Genomic DNA, 20,802 nt, shown 5'->3' with positions numbered 1-20,802 from the left:
CAAACCTCTGATAGAAAAAAAATGAAAAAATGTAAATTAAAACGAAAATATTCTTTTAGTAAAGCCATAGAAATAAACAATGATGTATGAAAATATCTCCTTTAATTAATGAAAAAAGTATAAAAAAATATTCAAACTGTAAATCTAAACAAAAAACATCCATTAATGACACCAACCAAATGTTAAAATAACTGTAATCCCATAAAAAGTTTGAACAGAAAAATAAATATAAACAATAAAAAACCGTTGCCCCCAGGGAGAGAAGAAGAAAACTTCTGTTCCCAGAGATGATCACAAAAACAAATGAAGAAAACATTTGCCTTCAAACAACTCATCCTTAAAATAACATCCCATGAATTCATAACCCATAGACACACCTCTAGGAGGGCTGTAAAAATGAGAAAAACGTCACAATAGCAAAATTTCTTCCCCGGCGGCTGCGATTTGTAAAAATAAAAAAGCACAAAAAACCTGTTCCTTGTAAAAAAGTCTCCATGACATAACAAAATCTAATAAAAACTATTGCATAATTAATATTGTTTTAAAATCACAAGTTTTATCTCGACAATGTCAGATAAAACAAAAAAAAGTTATTCAGGGGGAGGAAAGGTGTTCTGAAAGTTTTATTCTGGTTTCTTATTCTTGTACTCCGGTTAATAAAGTTTCTTTATTGCTTCTAAGTTTTAAGCCTGGTTTGCCCTTCTCCTAATCCATATCTCACAGCCAGAAATGAGTAAGTGCCCTGGAGATTTCAGCCAGCGCTAAACCCACCACATTATTTAGTGCTTTAGCCAAAAAACTCAAATTAGCGAATCTCAGCCACTGCACCAGGCTGAAGCTGAGGATCCCCAGCCAAGCTCAGAGGGAGGAGAACACAGCATTTGTGGGATCCTTTCCAGTCTGACTTGCTTTAGCTGCACCCTGGGGGAGGAGAGAGCAGGAGAAGGGTTGGCTGAGTCCTCTCCCCTCTGCCTTGCCCTTCTCTGCTGGATCCTCAGTTCATCCCACACCCACCCCAAGACTCCATCCCCATCTTACTGGTGCTGACGGGATTAAAGGAGGTAAAGAGGAGATTAAAATAGATAGAGAGGAGAGAAAAAGAGAAGTTTAAATGCAGCTTAAATATGAAAGAAATACATATGTTAGTGACTGCTGAGAGTTCAAAGGGAGCTGAAGGGTTTGTGAAGGGACAGGAGCCCGTGAAGGGCTCAGGAGCTGCTGCTGCTGCCAGGAGGGAGGAAATGCACCAATGGCTCCCAGCAGAGTCTGTGCTTTGAGGCTCTTTCCCAAACAGCTGCAGGAGGGAAAGCAGCTGAGTTTGGAGGAAGAGTTTTCTGCTGAGGTTTCCTGTTTGGAGCTGTCACAAGCTTGAGCTGCTCAAGGGAAAGGCGGCTCTGCTTCCAGCAGGGCCCAACTGCACGGGAGCACAACTTGGTTCCCTGGCCCTGAGCCAACGGGCAGCAGCAGCTTCTGTTCCCTCCTGGCTCTTGTGTCATTTCCAGCAGCACAAGACACACCAAGAAAAGCTCCTCCAGAACATGCCATGATCAACACAACCTGATTTCATTGCATGAAGGAGCTCTGACAGTCCCACGGGCTCAGGTTTGTTTGTCAGTGAACAGAGCAGGGAAAAGCACAGACACATTCCCTGCACAGGGAATTCACAGGAGGAAAGTGCAGCGCTGGAGGATGTGCTTGGATACAACGTTCCCACGGCAGTTTTGGGGATAAAATGGTCAGCAGAGAGAAAAGAAAAAGTCCTACCAAGGGTGGGCTGGGGAGGGCTGGTGCTTCCCAGGAGGCTCCCGAAGCTCAAGAGGACAAAGCCCAGACCTTGTCCAAGCTCCGAGCTGGGTCTGAGCCAGAAACCAGGGGGTGGCAGAGCCATTGCTGCTGAAGGGCTTCAGATTGCCAAAGCTAAAGTGTCCAGTATCAAGGAACAACTTGAGGTTATGGAATTCCCAGTGCCCACGTTCCATCCCCTCATTTCAAGCTGAAAGCAGAGCTCCACTTCTGACTCTGCTTTTTAATAATGAATGTAAAAATTCAACAAAATTCCCTTAGAAAGACCCCATGAAGGTTCACACTGTGAGAGCTCACTCGAGGCAGCCCCAACTCCTACCCTCGTTCAGTCCCTGTCAAGCCCACTGTGCTTTCCAGCTGTTTTGCTCCAGCTCCCCCCAAATCACCATGAATTCCACTGAACTGAACCAAATCCAAGTCCTCGTGGGTCGGGACAAGGGCAGGGAGAGGTCACTCAGGGATCACCATCAGGGGCACAACAGCCCGACATGGGGAAATGAACTGAACTTAGGACTGAGCCAATCAGACCAGGAGAATGAGGATTAAAATCAGTCTTGAGAAACACCTCCTCCCGCTCCTGAACTTTTCTATCCGGGCCGCTGCTCGCGGGGCACAGAGAGGGGCCCGGCCGTGTCCCTCCAAACCTCCCTGGGAATCACCCCAGAGCCCTCAGCCTTCCTTGTGCCCATCCCCGGGGCCCCTTGTTCCTCCCAATGGCTTCCGTGGCTCTCCCAGTCCATCCCAGCCTCTCCCAGTCCATCCCAGTCACTCCCAGTGACCCCACCTGTCCATCTCGCCCCACCGTGGATCTGCCGCCCCTCAGCCAATCAGAGCGCGTCTCTCTGATGACTCATCAGTTGCCGGGCAGATCCACAGAGCCGAGAGCCCCGCGCTGGACTCGGCCTCCCAGTGCCGCGCACTTCATTCCCAGTCCCTCCCAGTGCCACCACAGTCCCTCCCAGTGCCACCACAGTCCCGCCCAGTGCCACCACAGTCCCGCCCAGAGGCCCCAGAGTCACTCCCATTACTTTTTAGCCCATTCCCATTCTATTCCGAGTTCATTCCCCCTTCACTCCCAGACGTCCACACTCTCTTCCAGTGTCCCAGTATCCACTCTCATCTCTTTCAGTGCCACCCCAGGCCCTGCCAGTCCATTCCCCGTCCCTCTCAATGCCACACCACTCCTCTCCACTCTCTCCCAGTGCCCTTCCCAGCGTGTCCATCTCGCTGGTGCCCTCGAGCTCCCAGCCCGGCCCCGGCCGCCTGCTCTGCTCCCTGATGGATTTCTCCCCTGCCCACATCCAGCTGAGCTGCTCCCAGGGCCAGCAGCAGCTCTCGGGCCACGTGCTGGCCACTGCCGTGCTCCCCAGCGGGGACTGGAGCCAGCAGCTCCTGGTGCTGCTGGAAACCGCCCCCGGCAATGCGGGCTCAGCTCCAGCTGCCAGGTGGAGCACGTCAGCCTGGAGCACCCCCTGAGCCGGCACTGGGGCACGGCCCGGCCCCCACAGCGCCGGGGGCAGCGGGGGAGGCACTGGGGGGGCCCAGAGGGGGATTGGGGTGTGCTGGGAGGAACTGGGAGGGAGTTTGAGATAGACTGGTTTAAACTGGGAGAGGGGTTTGGGGGTCAAAAATGGCTAAGAAAAGGATTAGAGGATGTTGGGGAGGGTGGGATGGGGTTCTGGGGGTGCTGATGGACAATGGGAGGGAGTTTGGGGTTGCTGGGTGTCACTGGGAGGGATTTGAGTGAGCCTGGAGGAGCTGGAAGGAGATTGGGCATTGGAAAGCAGGGATTGGGATGAGGTTGGTTGTGCTGGGAGGAGACTGAGAGGGGACTTCATGAGTCCTGGTGGGGCTGGGAAGGGACTGGGAGAGGGTTTGGGGGTCCTGGGGCAGTGGGGAGAAATTGGGAGGGGGCTGTGGGATCCTGAGAGGAACAGGAGGGGCTCTGGTGGGTCCTGGGGAGGCTGGGAAGAGACTGGCAGTGATTTACCAAAATAGCAATATTGATCCAGTATCAATATCAATCTGTTAATGGACAAAAAACCTCTCCAACAGTTTAAAGTTACAAACTGGATGTTTAATCACAGCACTGGGCGAGTGCAGGAGTCACCCCTTAATACACACTGTAAATCGACAAAAGATTCCAGTGTCTATTTACCTACAAATGTCTTAAATATGCAAAATACTAATGCATATTAATACTAATACATATTCATAATGCTAACACTTCCCAATCCCCCCTTTGGATTAAAATTCATGGTAATGGGATTAGAACGTCGTTATACCTGCGTGGTGGGCTCTGTAATTTGAGGAGGGGGTCATTTTGGCAAGGAGGGGTCATCAAGAGATGAAGGAAAACCACTCTTCCTCACTCTCACCTTTCTATCTTTACAATGGTTGACATTACAAGTGACATTTGATACAACTCACATTTCCTCCCTTGTGACTTTGAAATGGGTTTCCAGATGTAAGGTCTGTGATCTTCCTGAACCCGTTTATCAGTTTCTCTTTTCTCATTATAAGCACATCTAAATAAACATAGAAGGACAAGTCATTTTTTACCCAAGTCTGAGATTCATTATCTCAAATCCTGCTTCTCACTTAATCATTAACTCAAACTACTTCCAGCAAGGCCTATCACTAGCTAAGATCTCTATTTTTTCTAAAATACCTTATTTTTTAAAATTAGTGACTCCAAAGGAGGTTTCAGAGGGTCCTGGGTGGGCTGGGGAAGACTGGTAGGATCCTTGGAGGGGCTTGGGGTGTCTGTGAGAGGTTTTGGGGGTCCTGAACCCTGTAGACCCCCCAGGGATGCTGTGAAACACTGCCCACAGAAAGAGGCTGACGGGGATTGGAGTTTCTGTGTTGGGCTTCATCTTCCTGGCAATGGGGTTCGGCTTCTGCCTGCGCAGGAAGGTGAGGGGGGGTCCTAGGGGTCCTATCTTCCCCCCCACAGAGCGTGTGTGCTCCCCCTGGGCCCCCCAAGCTCAGTGTCACCCCCTTTTCTCTGCCCACACAGCTCCTGAGGCAAAAGGTTCTGGAGGATTGAAAGTCAATAATTCCCATTGTCATTCTGCATCCTGTTGGATTTTCATTCCCCTGCTTTCATCCAGGTGCCCACAGGGAGCCAGGAAGATGTGGAGCCTCCCAGCCAGGTGTCTTCCCAACACGGATCACCAGGACCACGGATCACCAGGGCTCTGCCCAACGGGGGTCACTGGGGATCATCCAACGCCGATCCTCCCATGGGGGATGGAGCTGGAGCAGCGCACGAAGCTCTTCCCACACTCGGGGCACTCGCAGGGCTTCCCTTACTGGTGCCTCCGTTGGTGTTTGGTCAAGGCTGAGCTGGTGGAGAAGCTCTTCCCACACTGGGGACACTCGTAGGGCCTCTCCCCAGTGTGGATGCGCCGGTGGACGGTGAGGGTGGAGTTGTGCTTGAAGCCCTTCCCGCAGTCGGGGCAGCGGAAGGGCCTCTCCTCTGTGTGAATCCGCTCATGTTGGAGCACATTTGAGCTGGTCTGAAACCTCTTCCCACACTGGGGACACTCGTAGGGCCTCTCCCCAGTGTGGATGAGCTGGTGTGCCCTCAGGTTGGAGCTCAACCCAAAGCTCTTCCCACATTCCAAGCAGGTGTAGGGCCGTTCCCCCGTGTGGATCACCTGGTGTCTCATCAGGCCAGAGACATCTCTGAAGCTCTTCCCACATTTTCCACACTCATAGGGCTTTTCCCCAGTCTGGGTCATCTGGTGCTGGATCAGTTGGGAGCTGTACGTGAAACCCTTCTCACATTCCAAGCACTTCTGAGACTTCTCCCTATCATGAGGCTTCTCCCCCAGCTCTGAGCTCCAGCTGGATCTCTGGCCGTGTTCCTGGCACTGGGGGGACCTTTCCTCCTCACAGCTCCTCAGGCTGGATTTACAGCCCCTTCTCATGCAGGAGCTCCAGAGCTTTTTCTCTGCCTCCCTGCTGACATGTCTTGGGAATAAAACTCCTGCCTGTGGGGAAAAAAACAAGTGAGCACCTAAGGCTGGGGATTCCTCCTTACCCCAGATCACTTCAGGAGGTCACCCCGAATCTCGTGTCTGTAAGAACCTCCAGAACACCAAGATTCAGCCAAAACCTCCTCCAAAATAGAAAGATCCAGCCAACATAAAAAAACAAAGCACCTACATTTAGCCCAATAAAGCTCAGAAACACCAACATTCAGCCCCATGAAAATCATCGATCCCCGTCCCCAGTAACTTCCTGCATATTGGGGGGGGGGGGGCTGTAGGGATTCCAGATACAGGGAGAGGTGGAAACTTGTACGACTTCCTCTTTTTGCTCCTCCTCCCCCTCCTGGGTCCCAACTCTTCCTCACACTCCTCTTCCTCCTGCTATTCCTTCTTCTCCTGTACAACCCCATTTTCACCATTTGACCGTTTTGCTCCTAAACCCTGCTTCTCCTTCCCTTCTCCTCCTGCCCCCAGGCCCAGCACCCACTGCCGCCTCCCTCTTCCCCCCCAGTCCCACAGCATCCCACCGCAGGGGCACGGATGGAGCTGGGCCAGCTCGGCCTGGGGCAGCGCTGGGCTCTCGGCCGCTTCCTCCCGCACTCGCTCCCCACTGCAGCCGCTCCCGCCACCACAGCGCGGGGGGGCCCGGCCTTGGCGCTCCCCCCTCCCACCTCCCCAAATTCCCCTCAAGGGGGGCGCCAAGGCCCGGGGGGGAGGGGCGCAGCTGGGCTCCAGCTGGGGAACGCTGGCAGCTGCGGCTCTGCCTGGACACTGATGAGTCATCAGCGCCGCGCGCTCTGATTGCCTCAGCCCTGCCTGAGCCCTGCGCCTGCACCAAGGGGGGACACCCTGCTCCAGGGGGGATGGCCCCAAAACGGGGGAACCCCAGCAAAGGAACAACAACAAAGGCTCTTTACAAACTGATCCCGTCAACCTCACTGCACATGGGGCCAGGGACGTGGACATAAGGAAGGGACAGGAGGAACCATGAGCTGCAGAAAATGTTATTAATTGATGACACAGACTGCTGCTCAGCCAAGGTCCTGCTAAATTCATCAACTTCCAGAAGAACAACAAAGACTTAACACAGCCATCAACATCGTTAGCTATACAAAAGTGGGGGGCATATTAAGGGGGTATGTAGGAGGTGCATTGGGCAGTCTGTACCTCTCCAGCACTTCAGCCAATGGGGAAAGGGAGAGGGAGATGTGACCAAGAAAATTAGGATGAAAAGGCGGCTTTGTTCTCCAACAATTGGAGAAATCTCATTAGAAATGTCCCACGGCCTCACCCATTGTTATGAATGAAATTACTCTTGCAGGACTCCTCTGTCTTCCTTGTGGACAGAAACCTCTGGGGATGTCAATTTTTCCACACACCTTGGGGCTCCTCCGCAATTCCTTCCACCGTCCGGGCCGGCGGGCACTGAGTGCAGCTGAAGGTGCCTCACCCAGTTTGGGGGATCGGCTCCCTCGGCTGGCGGCGGCACCGGGGATTGATTGGGTACCCGAGAGTGAGCAGGAGACAGACGAGGGACGGATCAGGGGGGCTCTCAAGAGTCGGCAGGGAGAGAGCACTGAAAATCTCAGCAGTGACTCCAGTGGGATCTTCGGGGAGTAAACATGGCAGGGCACCCAGGGAGGGGACAAAAGGGAAAGCCAGAATGGGGTCCCAGCAAAAGGGATGAGGATCCCAAAATATCTCTCAAGGCTCCCTTGGGAGCATGTGGAGGTCGTTTGCACATTCTCCCAGAGGGAATTAAGGAAGGACATGGACACCCAGGGGGGCAATAAGGGAAGTCCAGAAGGGATTTAGACAACAGGGGATGGATGGTGTTGGTGTGCTGGGAAGGGATTGGCTGAAGGGGAGTGTGCAGGAATGTGCTTAAGGCAAGAAGCAGCAGGAGCAATCTATGGGGTGAGAAAAAGGATGATGGAAATGAAGAGGAAGAGAAAAATACTGAGGATTGGGATGTTTCACTGAAGGGTCTTATCCTCAGAATTTGCCAGCTGACTCAGATCCTTTGTATCCCAGTTTTCCAGGACAGGAAAAGAAGGAGGTCAGGATTTCAGGGGGTTTCTCTGAGCTGGGAGCGGCAGGAGCGGGCGCAGAGCTGCGGCACCGGGAGCACGGGCTGGGGGCCTGTGGGGAGCTGTGGGGCCGGGCCGGGGCTGTGGGGCAGCCGGGGCTCAGCGCCGGGCGCTGCCTGACCCCAGCACCCCCCGGGCAGGGCCGGCAGTGGCCCCCGGCCCCCAGGAGGCTGCGGGACGCCCCGGCCGCTGCCCGGCCCCGTGGAGCTGCCGGCCCTGCCCGCCGGGGGGGCCGCCTTTGGACACTGCGGCAGGACAGGGACCGGCTCTGGGATACGGGCTGGGGAGGGGAGCCTCAGCACAGCCAGCACCAGGAAGGAACAGCTCACAAATGGGGATTAGACCTGCAAGGATCCACATGATCTTTTAAGCATTTTGTGCTGGGTCCCTGGAGAAAGGAAGGATTTTGCAGAAAGCTCAGCAGCTGCCACACGATGAGCACCCACACGCACTGAGGGGGGCTGCAGCAGGGCCACAAGAAGCCCCTGCAGCACTTGCTCACAAAGGCTCAGCAGCTGAATGCAGCAAGGGATGAGCAAAAGGCCAAGCTGAAGGCAAAGGCCATGGCACACTTCCTACAGCCCCTGAGGGATCAAGCCCAGGGCCCAAGGGGGCCCCAGCACCCAGGGGACACCCTCGGCCACAAGCACCTGGCACAGGCATTGCCCTCCTGGCCAGGGGACAGCCCACCCAAACAGCCCCTGGCAAGGAATCAGCCTTCCAGCTGCAGGGCACAAGGACACTGCAAGCACAGACAGGAGCACCCTCAGCACCAGCAAGTCCAGCCCTTGATGGACACGGATTCTTAGCAGTCTCACAGCTCCCATTCCACCAGGGACCCACCACACTGCAGCCCTTGGGAACATCCAGGGTGGCTCTGGATCCAGAGGAGACCTTTCCTGATGGACACAGGGGCCTCTCCATCCACTCAGAACCTTACACCTAAAGGTGCTAGGGAATATTTTAATAATTAAGGCACTAAGTGGGAAAGATGAGTGGGTGTGTTTTATTCAGCCACTATTAGCAGATGTGGGGGATGGGTTTGAAATGAAGGAATTTTTATTTGCTCACAATTGTGATTGTAATTTACTGGGAAGGGATTTGATGGCTAAATTTGGAATGCAAATTCATGATACAGAGGCTGGTTCTGTTGTACCTCTGTGTCAAATATCTGGCAGAGCCATGGCTGAAGTGAACCCAGAAGTGTGAGCAGCCCCAGGGAAATTGGCAAAATTAGATATGGAGCCTCTCCAAATTTCCCTGAAGCAACCAGGACAAGAGGTGTCGAAAAGCAATCCCCTGTTCCAAGGGAGGGAAGGAAGGGCTCACAGCCTGTCTGTGAGTCCTGCTCAAGGCACGGCTTGGGGAGCCAGGGATGGCTCCCTAGAATGCTCCTATCCTGCCAAACAAGAAATCCAATGGAATCCACAGAATGCTGCAGGACCCAAGAAGAAGAAATGAGATGATGAAACCGAGGCACCCCACAGGCTCAGATCCTTACACCATCCTGAACCAGGTGCCCTCCTCACACTGCTGCCATTCACAACTTGATGCAAGAGATGCTTTCTGGGGATCTGCCCACTCCCAGAGGATGCAAACAGAATTCTGCCTTGGGCTGGCAACAAGAGGTAGAAGGGAAAATGCTCAAGACATGGACGGTCCTTCTGCAGGGATGCACGGAAGCACCGGCCTGATTGGGGCAAGCCTTGCAGAAAATATCAAAGGAATTGACCTCACCCCCAGGGACTGGCTTAATGCAGGATGTGGATGACTTGATGCAGTCAGAAAAACAAGGAGAAGAGGTAGAGGAAGCCTCTGTGAAATGGCTTCATTTTCAGCTTTGAGTATCTGAAAATAAAGAAAGGGCAAATGGTGGAGAAAATGTTTAAATATTTGGGACCTATTTTGACTGAAGGCTTGTGGTGAATTGACTCAGAGAGGGTCCAGGGAATACCAGAAATAATGTTTCCTAGGACTAAAATAATGCTGGAACAATTCTTACAATTAACAGGGAATTGCTGGAGCTGGACTGAGGATTCTTTGCTCTAGCCTGAGCATTGTATGAGTTTTTTAGTCCCAGATAGCCTCGATGTTATGGAGTGGACACAAGAAAGAAAACAAAACTTAACAAAATGAAAAAATAAAATGATTGATGCCCCAGCCACGGCTCTTCCAGACTCAGAAATCTGAATTGGAAGGGAATATTAAACAGGCCACCCCTGAGCCTGCACTGAAGGCAACGCAGCAGCAGCCAGGGCTCCCCAGCGGGGGAAGCCCCTGGGCCTGCCCACAGATCCTCTGCTCAAATCCTCGGCCTGGCCACCCTCCTTTGCCATCTCCAGCCACTGCGGGACAATCCTTGCTCTCACTCTTGCAGCTTCAGCCCTTTCTGTGCCTGCCCTCGCCACAGCTGCTGGGGAAGGCACCGGGACAATTCCACTCTGCCTCTCAATTCCACTCACACTCTGCCCTGCCTGGGATTAGCTGCTGCCAAAATAGACCAACTTTAAAATAGCTTCAAATCTTATTTCTCTGGTCACACTAGGTTTGCCTTTGCCTTGGGGAAAGGAATTTTAAAGGTTTTTTTTAAGGGATGTTCCACCACTCAGCAGAGATGTGTTTAACATCTCAACAGACTGGGAATAGCCCAAAAGATTCTCCCCAAGATAACGACCATCAACAAAACATCAACACCCAACAGCAAACATCAACCAACATCTCCCCCAGACACTGCCCCAGGCACAGCTGGAGACACCTGGTCTGGAAAAGGCTGAGCAGGAAATCCAGGAGTGCCCACCTAATTCACATCACAGGCACAGAAATCCGGCTGCAACAGGAAACCAAATCCTAACAACTCCACACCTTCAAACCAATGAACATTAAACCAATGGATTTCTATGGGGTCAGACTGTATATAGTTTAGGAAACATCTATTAAATTCACATGTCTTGGAAAGATTTTCTCTGCACACCCAGCCAAAGTGAGGAATTAATGATTTCTGTTGCACATTCTGGCCAGACTCAAATCATGCCTTGATTTTATATTGTTGGAGAGTTTTTATTCATCTCGCAGTTTTGGTGACAAGACTACACCATTATTATGCTTTTCTTTAATAATCCTACTTCTATATTGTTACTCAGACTGGTAGTGCTGGGCCAGGGTTGGGAGAATCAGTTTTTAGACTTAGGGCAAGAAGTAGAAAAAATCTTGATTGCTTTGGAGTTTTTTGGGAATGTGTGTGCATGGCTGTTATGATGGCAAGATTTTGGTATGCATTTTTGAATGTTCACCTTTATGCCTCAGTTTTAAAAACTAAGAGCTTTAAAGGTGACCCCCTTAACTTGTAAAGAGATAGTATAGTATTTTTTTCTTCAAAAATGTCACTTTTGGAGTGGCCAAATGTGAGTCATCCCATGGCCTCCTGGGAAGAGAAGCTTTGTTCCAGGCAGCCAGGAGAGGAGCTTTAGAAATGCAAATTAACACTGATGGCCCAAAGCCTGCACAATGGCCCAGGGGCTTCCTGCCTGCAGGAGGAATTGGGCTGATTCTCTCTGCCCCTCAGCCCAAGCTCTGCCTGCTTGCACAGATGGAATTTGCACAGATAAAGGCACAGCCCATTGTGAGGATATCTGACTCTGCTAGAGGAATTGGTTAAGATGCAAAGGAAAACAGAAAATAGGGAATGTTGTGAAAACTTCACTAAAACAAGTGGGGAGAATCATCCTTGTCCCCACTCCAACATGTGCTGTCACTGTCTATGTTATATAGGGTGTATCAGACCACTGGGGTTTATTTGCTACCAGAAGTTCAGGGAAATCAGTTGGGAATCCAAGTATGTGATGACTTAATGAGAGAAAAGCTGACAATTGATGCAGCCCTGGCTGGAGGGAGCACCCAAAAATGGGGAAAAGATGAATGGCCACCAGAACAAATCCTGCAACACCATGGACCACACCCTGGAACCCAAACAAACTGATATCAGATACCAGAGAAACCATTTCTCATTTCAATGCGATAATCAGATTACAGGATGCCATTGAAATAACCAACCACACAGCTCCAACTCCTGACCTTCCTCCCAACCAATCCACTCAGATGAGGAACACAACATTTCACCATGGGATGGGATCACATTATCTATTAGCAGAAGGAGGCAGAATTTGTGGAAAAGTAAATGATTCAAACTGCTGTTGGCAAATAGATGAGAACAGATACCAAAGGAAACAAGAAAGCAGCTCATGAACCAGTCCAAACAAGGAAAGGATGGGAATGGGAAACATTTTTGTGCTTCCCCAGCAGACCATGGGTTACAGAAATGCCAGACAGAGCTGTCCCCCTTCAAACCTACACCCTAAAATTCCTGTAACTCAGGGATTCCTCCCAGAAAAAAATCTGCTAGGATCTCCCCAAATTGAGTGAAAGGGGGGATGGGACCCACAGACTGAGCAGGGGGTCTTGGAACCCCCAAATCCGAGCACGGTGGAGGGGGTTAGAGATTAAAGGGACGATTGGGAAGGGATGTGGAAGAAGAGGAGGAAAAAGAGAGGGCTGAAACCCCCAAAGCGTGGGGGAGGGTGCTGGGAAACCCAAATTGCATTGAGAGGGGTCAATGGACTGGGGGAAGGATGAGAAAGGGGGAGAGAGGAGAGGGAAAGGTGGGCTTGGGATGAAAGAAATGTGGTTCCCCGTCCCGCAGCACTCGATCCCTGGAGCGATTCCCTGCAGCTTGTGGGGAGGAAGATCCACATTGGGGGGTCCCCAAGCCCCCTGCCCATCCCAGCGTGTCCATCTCGCTGGTGCCCTCGAGCTCCCAGCCCGGCCCCGGCCGCCTGCTCTGCTCCCTGATGGATTTCTCCCCTGCCCACATCCAGCTGAGCTGCTCCCAGGGCCAGCAGCAGCTCTTGGGCCACGTGCTGGCCACTGCCGTGCTCCCCAGCGGGGACTGGAGCCAGCAGCTCCTGGTGCTGCTGGAAACCGCCCCCGGCAATGCGGGCTCAGCTCCAGCTGCCAGGTGGAGCACGTCAGCCTGGAGCACCCCCTGAGCCGGCACTGGGGCACGGCCCGGCCCCCACAGCGCCGCCAGGGGCAGCGGGGGAGGCACTGGGGGGGCCCAGAGGGGGATTGGGGTGTGCTGGGAGGAACTGGGAGGGAGTTTGAGATAGCCTGGTTCACACTGGGGAAGGGATTGAGGTGCTTAGGATGGCTGGGAAGGGGTTTGAAGGATGTTGGGGAGGGTGGGATGGGGTTCTGGGGGTCCTGGTGGACACTGGGAGGGAGTTTGGGGGTTCTGGGTGTCACTGGGAGGGATTTGAGTGAGCCTGGAGGAGCTGGAAGGAGATTGGGCATTGGAAAGCAGGGATTGGGATGAGGTTGGTTGTGCTGGGAAGAGACTGGGAGGGTTCCTGATGAGTCCTGGTGGGGCTGGAAGGGACTGGGAGAGGGTGTGGGGGTCCTGGGGCAGTGGGGAGAAATTGGGAGGGGGCTGTGGGATCCTGAGAGGAACAGGAGGGGCTTTGGTGGGTCCTGGGGAGGCTGGGAAGAGAGTGGGAGTAATTTACCAAAATAGCAATATTGATCCAGTATCAACATCAATCTGTTAATGGACAAAAAACCTCTCCAACAGTTTAAAGTTACAAAGTGGATGTTTAATCACAGCACTGGGCGAGTGCGGGAGTCATCCCCTTAATACGCACTGCAAGTTTACAAAAGCTTCCAGTGTATATTTATTTAAAAAATCTTGAATTTCCAAAAGATGAATACATATTATTAATAATACATATTCACAATTCTAACACCTCCCATTCCCCACTTTGGATTAAAATGCACGGTAATGAGTTTAAAAAGTCATTCTGCCTACGTGATGGGCTCCCTAATTTGAGGAGGGGGTGGTTTTGGTGAGGAGGGGTCATAAACAGATGAAGGAAAACCGCTCTTCCTCACTCTCACCTTTCTACCTTTACAATGGTGGACATTACAAATGACATTTGGTACAACTCCAGTTTCCTCCCTTGTGACTTTTAAATGGGTTTCCAGATGTAAGGTCTGTGATCTTCCTGAACCCGTTGATCAGTTTCTCTTTTCTCATTATAAGCACAGCTGAACAAATATACAATGACAAGTAATTTTTTACCTCAGTCCAAGATTCATTATCCCAAATCCTGCTTCTCACTTAATCATTAACTCTAACTACTTCCAGCAAGGCCTATCTCTAGCTAAGATCTCTAATTTTTCTAAAATTGTTCATTGTTTAAAATTAGTGAGTCCAAAGGAGGTTTCAGAGGGTCCTGGGTGGGCTGGGGGAGACTGGGAGGGTCCTTGGAGGAGCTTGGGGGTTCTGTGAGAGGTTCTGGGGGTTCCTGATCTCTGCAGATGCATCATGGATGCCGTGAAACATTGCCCACAGCAAGATGCTGACGGGGATTGCAGTCTCCATGTTGGGCTTTATCTTCCTGGTACTGGGGTTCAGCTTCTGCCTGTGCAGGAAGGTGAGGGGGGTCCTGGGAGTCGTGTCCTCCCCCCCCACAGAGCGTGTGTGCTCCCCTCTGGGCCCCCCAAGCCCGGTGTCACCCTCTTTTCTCTGCCCACACAGCTCCTGAGGCAAAAGGTTCTGGAGGACTGAAAGTCAACAATTCCCACTGTCATTCCGTATCCTGTTGGATTTTCATTCCCCTGCTTTCATCCAGGTGCCCACAGGGAGCCAGGAAGATGTGGAGCCTCCCAGCCAGGTGTCTTCCCAACACGGATCACCAGGACCACGGATCACCAGGGCTCTGCCCAACGGGGGTCACTGGGGATCATCCAACGCCGATCCTCCCATGGGGGATGGAGCTGGAGCAGCGCACGAAGCTCTTCCCGCACTCGGGGCACTCGCAGGGCTTCCCTTACTGGTGACTCCGTTGGTGTTTGGTCAAGTTAGATCTCTGTGAGAAGCTCTTCCCACACTGGGGACACTCGTAGGGCCTCTCCCCACTGTGGATGCGCCGGTGGACGGTGAGGTTGGAGTTGCGGTTGAAGCCCTTCCCGCAGTCGGGGCAGCGGAAGGGCCTCTCCTCTGTGTGAATCCGCTCATGTAGGAGGACATTGGAGCTGGTCTGAAACCTCTTCCCACACTGGGGACACTCAAAGGGCCTCTCTCCAGTGTGGATGCGCTGGTGTTTTCTCAGGGTGGAGCTCCACCCAAAGCTCTTCCCACATTCCAAGCAGGTGTAGGGCCGTTCCCCTGTGTGGATCACCTGGTGTCTCATCAGGTCAGAGATATTTCCAAAGCTCTTTCCACATTTTCCACACTCATAGGGCTTTTCCCCCGTGTGGATCCTCTGGTGATTCCTCAGGTTGTAGCTCTGGTTGAAGCTCTTCCCACATTCCCCACACTCGTAGGGCTTTTCCCCAGTGTGGATCCTGTGGTGCTGGGTCAGGTCAGAGCTCTTTCTGAAGCCCTTCCCACATTCCAAGCACTTGTGGGGCTTCTCCCCCAGCTCTGAGCTCCGGCTGGATCTCTGGCCGTGTTCTTGGCACTGGGGGGATCTTTCCTCCTCGCAGCTCCCTGGACTGGGTTCACAGCCCCTCCTCGTGTGGAATCTCCAGGGCTTTTCATCATCCTCCTCCATCTGGACACGGTTTGGGAACGTAAAATCCTGGTTGGGGGGAAATAAACAATAGGAGAGCGCCTTGGGCTGGGGGTTGCTCCTTGCCCAAGTTCATCTCAGAAAGTCATTGGGCATCTTGTGTCTGAAAGAATCTCTAAAACACCAGCATTCAGCCCAAACAAGAAAACACTGATCAAAAACTAATCAAACAACAAGATTCATCCAAAACCCCCTGCAGAACAGAAAGGTTCAGCCCTCACAAGAAACCAAAGAACCAACGTATAGCCCAGTAAAACTCAGAAATACCAAAACTCAGCCCCAAGAAAATCGTGGATCCCCCTCCCCAGTCACCTGCTGCATGTGGGGTGGCAACACTCCTGGGGTGGGGGAACTGAAGATACAGGGATGAACTTTATGCTGCTTCCTCTCCCTGCTCCTCCTCCTCCTGTGCCCCTGCTCTAATTCACACTCCGCCTCGTCCTTCTGCAAAACGCCAGGTACATATTTTGATCATTTTGTTCATCAACCCTGCTTCTCCTTCCCCTCCCCTCCTGCCCCCAGGCCCAGCACCCACTGCCGCCTCCCTCTTCCCCCCCAGTCCCACAGCATCCCACCGCAGGGGCACGGATGGAGCTGGGCCAGCTCGGCCTGGGGCAGCGCTGGGCTCTCGGCCGCTTCCGCCCGCACTCGCTCCCCACTGCAGCCGCTCCCGCCACCACAGCGCGGGGGGGCCCGGCCTTGGCGCTCCCCCCTCCCACCTCCCCAAATTCCCCTCAAGGGGGGCGCCAAGGCCCGGGGGGGAGGGGCGCAGCTGGGCTCCAGCTGGGGAACGCTGGCAGCTGCGGCTCTGCCTGGACACTGATGAGTCATCAGCGCCGCGCGCTCTGATTGCCTCAGCCCTGCCTGAGCCCTGCGCCTGCACCAAGGGGGGACACCCTGCTCCAGGGGGGATGGCCCCAAAACGGGGGAACCCCAGCAAAGGAACAACAACAAAGGCTCTTTACAAACTGATCCCGTCAACCTCATTGCACATTGGGCCAGGGACGTGGACATAAGGAAGTGACAGGAGGAGCCATCAGCTGCACAAAATGTTATTAATTGATGACACAGACTGCTGCTCAGCCAAGGTCCTGCTAAATTCATCAACTTCCAGAAGAACAAAGACTTAACACAGCCATCAATATCGTTAGCTATACAAAAGTGGGGTGCATATTAAGGGGGTATGTAGGAGGTGCATTGGGAAGTCTGTACCTCTCCAGTACTTCAGCCAATGGGGAAAGGGAGAGGGAGATGTGGCCAAGAAAATTAGGATGAAAAGGAGGCTCTGTCTGCCAAAAACAGGAGAGACACCATGGAAATTGTCCCATGGCCTCTACCTTTTTTATGAATGAAATTACTTTTACAGGACTCCTCTGTCTTCCTTGTGGACAGAAACCTCTGGGGATGTCAATTTTTCCACACACCTTGGGGCTCCTCCGCAATTCCTTCCACCGTCCGGGCCGGCGGGCACTGAGTGCAGCTGAAGGTGCCTCACCCAGTTTGGGGGATCGGCTCCCTCGGCTGGCGGCGGCACCGGGGATTGATTGGGTACCCGAGAGTGAGCAGGAGACAGACGAGAGACAGATCAGGGGGGCTCTCAAGAGTCGGCAGGGAGAGAGCATTGAAAATCTCAGCAGTGACTCCAGTGGGATCTTCGGGGAGTAAACATGGCAGGGCACCCAGGGAGGGGACAAAAGGGAAAGCCAGAATAGGGTCCCAGCAAAAGGGATCAGGATCCCAAAATATCTCTCAAGGGTCCCTTCGCAGCATGTGGAGGTCGTTTGCACATTCTCCCAGAGGGAATTAAGGACATGGACACCCAGGGGGGCAATAAGAGAAGTCCAGAAGGGATTTAGACAACAGGAGATGGATGGTGTTGGTGTGCTGGGAAGGGATTGGCTGAAGGGGAGTGTGCAGGAATGTGCTTAAGGCAAGAAGCAGCAGGAGCAATCTGTGGGGTAAGAAAAAAGATGATGGAAAAGAAGAGGAATAGAAAACCACTGAGGATTGGGATGTTTTTCAGAAGGCTCTTATCATCAGATCCTTTGTATCCCAGTTTTCCAGGACAGGAAAAGAAGGAGGTGAGGATTTCAGGGGGTTTCTCTGAGCTGGGAGCGGCAGGAGCGGGCGCAGAGCTGCGGCACCGGGAGCACGGGCTGGGGGCCTGTGGGGAGCTGTGGGGCCGGGCCGGGGCTGTGGGGCAGCCGGGGCTCAGCGCCGGGCGCTGCCTGACCCCAGCACCCCCCGGGCAGGGCCGGCAGTGGCCCCCGGCCCCCAGGAGGCTGCGGGACGCCCCGGCCGCTGCCCGGCCCCGTGGAGCTGCCGGCCCTGCCCGCCGGGGGGGCCGCCTTTGGACACTGCGGCAGGACAGGGACCGGCTCTGGGATACGGGCTGGGGAGGGGAGCCTCAGCACAGCCAGCACCAGGAAGGAACAGCTCAGAAATGGGGATTAGACCTGCAAGGATCCACATGATCTTTTAAGCATTTTGTGCTGGGTCCCTGCAGAAAGGAAGGATTTTGCAGAAAGCTCAGCAGCTGCCACAGGATGAGCACCCACAGGCACTGAGGGGGGCTGCAGCAGGGCCACAAGAAGCCCCTGCAGCACTTGCTCCCAAAGGCTCAGCAGCTGAATGCAGCAAGGGATGAGCAAAAGGCCAAGCTGAAGGCAAAGGCCATGGCACACTTCCTACAGCCCCTGAGGGATCAAGCCCAGGGCCCAAGGGGGCCCCAGCACCCAGGGGACACCCTCGGCCACAAGCACCTGGCACAGGCATTGCCCTCCTGGCCAGGGGACAGCCCACCCAAACAGCCCCTGGCAAGGAATCAGCCTTCCAGCTGCAGGGCACAAGGACACTGCAAGCACAGACAGGAGCACCCTCAGCACCAGCAAGTCCAGACCTTGATGGACACGGATTCTTAGCGCTCTCACAGCTCCCATTCCACCAGGGACCCACCACACTGCAGCCCTTGGGAACATCCAGGGTGGCTCTGGATCCAGAGGAGACCTTTCCTGATGGACACAGGGGCCTCTCCATCCACTCACAATCTTACACCTAAAGGTGCTAGGGAATATTATAATTATTAAAACACTAAGTGGAAAAGATGAGCAGGTGTGTTTTATTCAGCCACTATGAGCAGATGTGGGGGATGGGTTTAAAATGCAGGAATTTTTATTTGCTCACAATTGTGATTGTAATTTACTGGGAAGGGATTTGATGGCTAAATTTGGAATACAAATTACTGTTGCAAAAGGTGATACAGAGGCTGGTTCTGCTGTACCTCTGTGTCAAATGTCTGGCAGAGCCTAGGCTGAAGTGAACCCACAAGTGTGGGCAGACCCAGGGAAATTGGCAAAATTAGTTATGGAGCCTCTCCAAATTTCCCTGAAGCAACCAGGACAAGAGGTGTCGAAAAGCAATCCCCTGTTCCAAGGGAGGGAAGGTAGGGCTCACAGCCTGTCTGGGAGTCCTGCTCAAGGCACGGCTTGGGGAGCCAGGGATGGCTCCCTAGAATGCTCCTATCCTGCCAAACAAGAAATCCAATGGAATCCACAGAATGCTGCAGGACCCAAGAAGAAGAAATGAGATGATGAAACCGAGGCACCCCACACTCTCAGATCCTTACACCATCCTCAACCAGGTGCCCTCCTCACACTGCTGCCATTCACAACTTGATGCAAAAGATGCTTTCTGGGGATCTGCCCACTTCCAGAGGATGCAAACACAATTCTGCCTTGGGCTGGCAACAAGAGGTAGAAGGGAAAATGCTCAAGACATGGACGGTCCTTCTGCAGGGATGCACGGAAGCACCGGCCTGACTGGGGCAAGCCTTGCAGGAAATATCAAAGGAATTGACCTCACCCCCAGGGACTGGCTTAATGCAGGATGTGGGTGACTTGCTCCAGTCAGGAGGACAAGGAGAAGAGGTAGAAGAAGCCTCTGTGAAATGGCTTCATTTTCAGGCAAAAAAGCAGCTTTGAGTATCTGAAAAAAAGGAAGAGCAAATGGTAGAGAAAATGGTTAAATATTTGGGACATTTTTTGACTGAGGGTTTGTGGTGTATTGATTCAGAGAGGGTTCAGGGAATCTCAGAAATAATGTTACCCAGGACTAAAATGGAGCTCAAGCAATTCTTAGGATAATTAAGGAATTGCAGGAGCTGGATTGAGGATTCTTTGTTCTAGCCTGAGCATTGTATGATTTCTTTAGCCCCAGATACCCTCAATGCTATGGAGTGGACATAAGAAAGAGAACAAATCTTAACAAAATGAAGAAAAACAAAATGATTGATGCCCCAGCCATGGCTCTTCCAGACTCACAAATCTGAATTGGAAGGGAATATTAAACAGGCCACCCCTGAGCCTGCACTGAAGGCAACGCAGCAGCAGCCAGGGCTCCCCAGCGGGGGAAGCCCCTGGGCCTGCCCACAGATCCTCTGCTCAAATCCTCGGCCTGGGCACCCTCCTTTGCCATCTCCAGCCACTGCGGGACAATCCTTGCTCTCACTCTTGCAGCTTCAGCCCTTTCTGTGCCTGCCCTCGCCACAGCTGCTGGGGAAGGCACCGGGACAATTCCACTCTGCCTCTCAATTCCACTCACACTCTGCCCTGCCTGGGATTAGCTGCTGCCAAAATAGACCAACTTTAAAATGGCTTCAAATCTTATTTACCTGGTCACACTAGGTTTCTCTTTGCCTTGGGGAAAGGAATTTTAATCTTTCTTTTCCACCACTCAGCAGAGATGTGTTTAACATTTCAACAGACTGCATAAAGGTAACAATTGAAAATTTAAATCGCTGGGAATGGGAGGATATAAGGTGTCTAAAGAAAAGGCACAAATTGCCTGGCAGACTGTGATTTACCTGGGGTGTGAAATCTCACAAGGGCAATGTAAGCTGGGTACTAATCGTATTCAAGCCATTTGTGCCATTCCAGAACCCCAGAACCTGCATGAGCTGTGAGTTTTCCTCAGGATGACAGTGTTGCCTGTGGATCACGGACTATGGACTAATTGCAGAACCCCTGTATGAAGCCCAGAAGACACAACCGCTTACCTGGGGCAAACCACAGAAGGAGGCCTTCCTCAGACTGAAGGAGGCATTGACAACAGCTCCGGCGTTAGGATTGCCTGATCTATCCAAAGATTTTCAGCTGTTTGTGCATGAAAGATCACACCCAGCACTGGGAGTGCTGACCCAACATTTGGGAAGCTGGAAAAGGCTGGTAGGCTGCTTTTCCAAACAACTTGACAACGTGAGTGCCGGATGGCCTTCATGCCTGCGGGCAG

General features: G+C 52.7%; 1 pseudogene; it reads right to left on the bottom strand.

The window, feature by feature from the left end:
* Positions 1-20,802, bottom strand: part of LOC131588505 (zinc finger protein 208-like) — a 911,601-nt pseudogene that overhangs the window by 419,792 nt on the left and 471,007 nt on the right.

This window comes from Poecile atricapillus, chromosome 26, assembly GCF_030490865.1.
Source record: "Poecile atricapillus isolate bPoeAtr1 chromosome 26, bPoeAtr1.hap1, whole genome shotgun sequence".
In the NCBI taxonomy this organism is placed as follows: domain Eukaryota; kingdom Metazoa; phylum Chordata; class Aves; order Passeriformes; family Paridae; genus Poecile; species Poecile atricapillus.
Note: the sequence above shows the minus strand (reverse complement) of the source record. Positions and strands in the feature narration are given on the sequence as shown.